The 5,397-nt window shown below is 47.0% G+C and overlaps 1 pseudogene; it reads left to right on the top strand.

Moving 5' to 3' along the window:
- The first annotated feature begins 2,625 nt into the window (after positions 1 to 2,625).
- On the top strand, positions 2,626 to 4,106 carry LOC123619189 (pancreatic progenitor cell differentiation and proliferation factor pseudogene; annotated as a pseudogene).
- Positions 4,107 to 5,397: the final 1,291 nt, after the last annotated feature.

Below are 5,397 nucleotides of genomic sequence, written 5' to 3' on the forward strand. Positions count from 1 at the left end.
TTTAACCTCTTTCCATGAAGGTTTCACCCTTTTGATGTCACTGAACCCGAAAGATAACAGTAACTGCAAGGGAAGCGCTGAGGCACTGCAAGGAGAAGGACGTGCATTTGTCAGCAGAGTTCTGATCAGAAACTGGGTCCCTTTTCTGCTGTCCCCTCTGCCAACTGGCCCGTGAATTAGGGGAGGGGACTGTCCTGGCTTACCTTCTTGTCCTCAGTACCTAGTTTGTGGCCCAGGGATTAATACATTTTGTTCGGGAAAGGAAGGAGGGAAGGATGCTCGGGAAGAAGGGGGGGGAGGGGCAGGGAGAAGAAGATGGCACAGACCCCTTCGGTCACGTTACTAGTGCGGTTATATTGAATTCCTTGCCTTTTCTTCTTCGGCAGCAGTTCTTAAAATAACCTAAACCTATGACCCATGAAACTGAGAAAGAAATCAAATCAGGGGTAATCTGATTCTGCTTTGACTCCCTTTTCTACTGTCTCTGAGCCAATTGGGAACTGCTGAGAGACTGTTCCGAGTGGGGGAAATTAAATGTACTCTGTCAGAGTTTACAGGGGTAGCTTTGGGACAGGCCTGTGTTTAAAGTGAGCCTTGTAGATGTCTCTGGAAAGCATCTAGGCTCAGATTTTTCTCTCCATCTTCCAACATTAGGAGAAGCAGACCCCACTGGGTTTGTTTCTTTATTCCCCCATCTTCTTGGTCATGCAACCCTCAGGTGGCTGAGGAAAGACCTCTCCATCAGAAGTCAGAGCCCTAGGCAGTCACCCGAGGTCTTTGAGTTGTCGCACTGTGACAAAATTATCCTGAATCCTTTACATAAATCAGGTCACCTGCAAAACTGGAGTTCATAGCAGCAGAGATTCCCAAGAAGGTGCTTAAAAGAAACCAGTCACAATGCTTTGCTGAGATGCAATGGATGTATCCCTGTGCTCCGTTTTCCTGATGTACAAGTGTGTGCGTGTGCGTGTTTGAGAGTGAGTGAGTGTGTATGTCATGGTTTGAGGAGAGCAACAAGAAGAGGAATACAATAGCAGAAGATGCTAAATGTCTCCCGCCCTTCCTCTTCCAAGTTCTACGCACTGTGCTAGATTAGTGTGGCCTGGGAACCACCAGAGGGTCAGGACACGCCTCGTGTTACCCTCATGAACTGAGGCCTGCACTCAGCTGTGCTGGGCATGACAGCTCTTCCCTCGATGGCCTCACAGTCCCACAGATAAAACAGCTCCAAAGCTCCTGGAAGAGACCGAGCCCTGTTTAGAGCCATTTAGAGAGCCTTAAAGAAGGCAGAGTTCCACGGGCACTGAACGGGTTAAATGGGTGTTGACTGACACTGGAAACACTTTGGACAAGCAGAAAGTGGAGAGGAGGGGAAGCCTGGAAGTTGAACATGAATGGTGTGTGCTTGCGGGTGGGGAACCGACAGGTTGTGGGCAGCAGAGAGCAGGTGGGCCGGGGCAGAGCTTCTAGGAAGAGGGCAGCGGGAAGGAGGCACGTAAAGAAAGTCTGGGGGAGAAGGGAACACAAAGTACAGAAGGACTTTGATCTGGATTCCCAACTCGTCAGAGTTTAGAGTCACTCTGCAAGTTGCAACATTTTTTTTAAAAACTTTTATAATGCAGTGCCAGAAGTTTCAGAGATGCACTTTCATTTCATTCTCTCCATGGCCCTGGATGGTGGCAGTATTATTATTCCCATTTTACAAATAAGGAAACAAAGAAGTTTGAAAGATGTTAAGAAACATATATCTACGGCTTACCACAAACCTGCCCTTTTTTTTTTTTTAATTCCCTTCCTTTCTTCTATCACATCACCTCTGGCCTGGAAAATCCCTCTTGCTGGTAATCTGTTGTCACTTAAGCAGACTGATCCATCATCCTACGAAGCATTAATGTTAACCTAGGGGGTCTGTGACAACCCCTCAGACTCTCAAGTTCGAGAAGCCTCAGGCAGGAACAAGGGGAGAGGACCTAGTTAACAGGTATCACAAAAACATGCAAACTGAAGTTTATTCCTGTGTCCCACAGAACTGATTTGTGGTTTCCTCTACGCTCGAGCACAATCATTTGAGCACTGAAATTGTCTTTTCAAATCCCACTTGGGTCAGTAACTGTGCGAGTCTGCGGTTTCCTCTACATCTCTGAGCTTCAATTTCGACATCGGGCAAATGGGGCTAATTGTACTGACTTTACAAGCTGTATGATCAAGAGAAACGACCCTTCCATTCCTTTGTATCAGGAAGGCAACAGCCCCTTCCTCCCAATGGCTGATCTCCAGGATTCTGGGTCGGTCTGTCGCTAACAAGAAAGCAGCCCCATTCTGGTGGATTCTGCTGGCCCAGTTTGCTGAAGAGTGGAAAAGAATTCATCTACACTTGCCACCCCTCGAATCCCCAGGACAGATGAGCAGTTCTTAGAGATGAAGTTCCAGTGAGATCAGGTGATTGAGAGCTTATTCAGAATTCAGAGGTACCTGCCTGCGCGTCTGAGTCGTGGAGCGGTTGCTCGCGGGCACCTCTGCAAGTGGGCTCTGTGGCCTAGTGTCCCCGGCCCTGCCACCTGTGATCGTGGGCCGTGGCCTGCGAGGGGTCACTGTTGAGGTTTCCACCAGCCCACAAGCAAGACCATGGCAGCCATCCCCTCCAGCAGCTCGCTCGTCCGTGACCACCCACAACCACTACTGGCACCGCATGGGCTCCACCTCAAGGAACAGCTCCTGCGTAAGTGTGGGGTACCCTGGGGAAGTCATCCCCCACCCCTCCGGGTCTCCCCAAAGCCAACCTGGGATGCTGGTGGGCTAGCTGCTTTTTCTGAAAGTCCACTCTCCCATTCACGGCCACAGTGTTGGAGTCCCCCGAGCACTCGGAATCGCCCCAGGCCTCCACCTGCACGATCACCTGTGACCTGGCTCAGGAAGCCACAGGGAAGCAGCAGCCTGGCAGGTGGCCAGCCTGGCAAAACCAACTCCAGGCCCCCGTCCCGAGTGGCCGCCACCAGCCGCCAGGCTCCCTTCCAAGGGGCTAGGCTCACAAGAGCCCTCCCCATCCCCTTCCCTCCCCTCCCCAAGACTAAGCATGCTACAGCCAGCAGAACCAGATGGGTTCCTTATAATCAAAACAGCAAAACACTAAAAAGGAAGTTGAGAGAACCCAACTCTTTATTATCCAAGCCACACGAGAGCCTTTCTGACACCTTATAACTCTATGCCTTGCACTAAGCAGAAAATAAACTCCAAGCAGCCAAAAAAAAAAAAAAAAAAAAAAAAAAAAGAATTCAGAGGTACCTTTGAATGATCTGGCACAGCCCATGCACTCTGGGGTTGGTGCCTGGTGGGACTGTGTCAGAATGGCAGACATCAGACAGCAGGAATGTTCAGAATGCCCAGGTACTTACCTCTGAAGAAAGATGCCAGGCCCACGATGTCACAGGCCCTCACATACCACCACTAGTAGCCTAGCAATGGCCAAATCATAAATGAATCAAGGATAATCATTTGGAGTCATTAGCAGTTGGCAAGCTCCACCCACAATCTGCCCCAGGTTGGGGATACAAAGCTCTGTCCAATGTCAATGGAGAGTGTTATAGACTGAAAGGTTGTGTCCCCCAAAACTCATGTGCTGACACCCCCAATGTGTTGGTAGTAGGAGCTTGAGCCTTTTGTAAGTGATTAAGTCATGAGGGCAGGCCCCTTATAAATGGAGAGACCCTAAAGAGCTCTCTTGCTCCTTCGGCATGTGAAGACACAGTGAGAAGATGGCTATGAACCAGAAGTGGGTCCTCACCAGATACTGTACATGTATTTGGTAGAATCTGCTGGTAACTTGCTCTTGGACTTCCCAGTCTCCAGAACTGTAACAAATAAACTTCTATTGTTTATAAGCTACTCAGTCTATGATAATTTATTATTGCAGCCCAAACTAAGATAGAGAACAGCGTTGCCTTTGGAAGAGGCAAAAGAACACTGAGTTCTAAACTCCAGCCATCCTTTCCACACTTGGGACATTGGAGCCTGAAAGGAAATAGCTTTGCGTGAGAAGAGGAGATAAAGAAGGAAAGACTTCATCCAGAAGTCTTCTTCTTTTGCGGTGTTTCCATTGACAGGAGTGAAGAAAGAGTGAGCTGTGAAGATGGAGGGAGGCGGGCTGGCGACCAGAGTGAGCAAAAGATGCTCACATCTTCCACAAGGAAATGTGTCTCAAGACATGTAACTTTGAATAACAGCAAAACACAACCTTAGGGGTGAGGAAGCACCCACAATTAAGTCATAGACAATTTGGTTTCCATTCAACTTAACTACAAATAAATTGCCAGATAATCAAAATGGACCACAGAGGCAAACTCGAGTGGCTCTTCGTACCCAGTCCCCTTCTGTTGGTGACCTACCAGGAAAGAGAGTATGGCTGGAGGCACCACGGGCTGGGCTTCCCACACCACTGGTTGCCTCCTCTGTTGGCTTGTTTCCATTTCCTTCCCTGAAGACACACAAAGAGAATCCAAAACTACCGTGACCCAAATGTGTAACATACGGTGCAATTAGTAAAAGTGCATTAAGAACCAAATTGGTCCTCCACTGCCACTTTTCTGTTAATGAGAGGGAAGAAAGCCTGGGAAAACAATTGTGAAGCAAATAGCAGGCACACGGTATGAACTTCCCGGAGGAGGGAGCCTCTGACAATGGGCTCAGTGTCACCATCCATGGTCACCTCTTGAAGGAGACATTTACAAAACTTCCTTTCCAGAAAACAGCATTTCTGGAAGGCAGTTTGGCAATATGTAACCGAAGTCTTAAAAATGTCTAAAATCACCAGAAATTCCACTCCTAGGAATTTATTATAAGGAAACCCCCGCCCCCAAAATGTAAACCAGGATTTATTTCAACATTGATTCTAACAGTGAAAACTTGAAAATAACTTGAAAGAACGGAAATAGTTAAGGAAATTATGATAGGAACAAACAACGGAAAATCATGCAACCATCAAAAATGATGTTTACAAAGAAGTCCTAACAACATAGGGATATACTTCTAATAAAATTTTAAAGCCATTGCAGAACATAAATCTAAAAATGCAGTGTGAGCATAGCTGCTTTACCTACCAATTGATGTCTTCATCTAGCTTTAAAACTCATTGTAAATATATAAAAATTCTAAATAATGGTTATTGCTAAATTTTGAGCTCTGAGTGAGTTAAACAGTTCTTTTGTTATTTTAAGTGTCTTGCAAATGATTTGTAAAAGATATACAGTGTTTTGATAATCTGAGGGGGAAAAAATGCATCTACTCCTTGACTCTTCCTCCTTCCACTCTAAGTAAGGCTGCTTTTGAGACAAAGGGCCCTGGCTTTCGTCTCTATAACCAACACCTTCCCCAGCTCCCAGGAAGAGGATCTGATGCCCCATA

This window comes from Camelus bactrianus, chromosome 11 (assembly GCF_048773025.1).
Source record: "Camelus bactrianus isolate YW-2024 breed Bactrian camel chromosome 11, ASM4877302v1, whole genome shotgun sequence".
Taxonomy (NCBI): Eukaryota; Metazoa; Chordata; class Mammalia; order Artiodactyla; family Camelidae; genus Camelus; species Camelus bactrianus.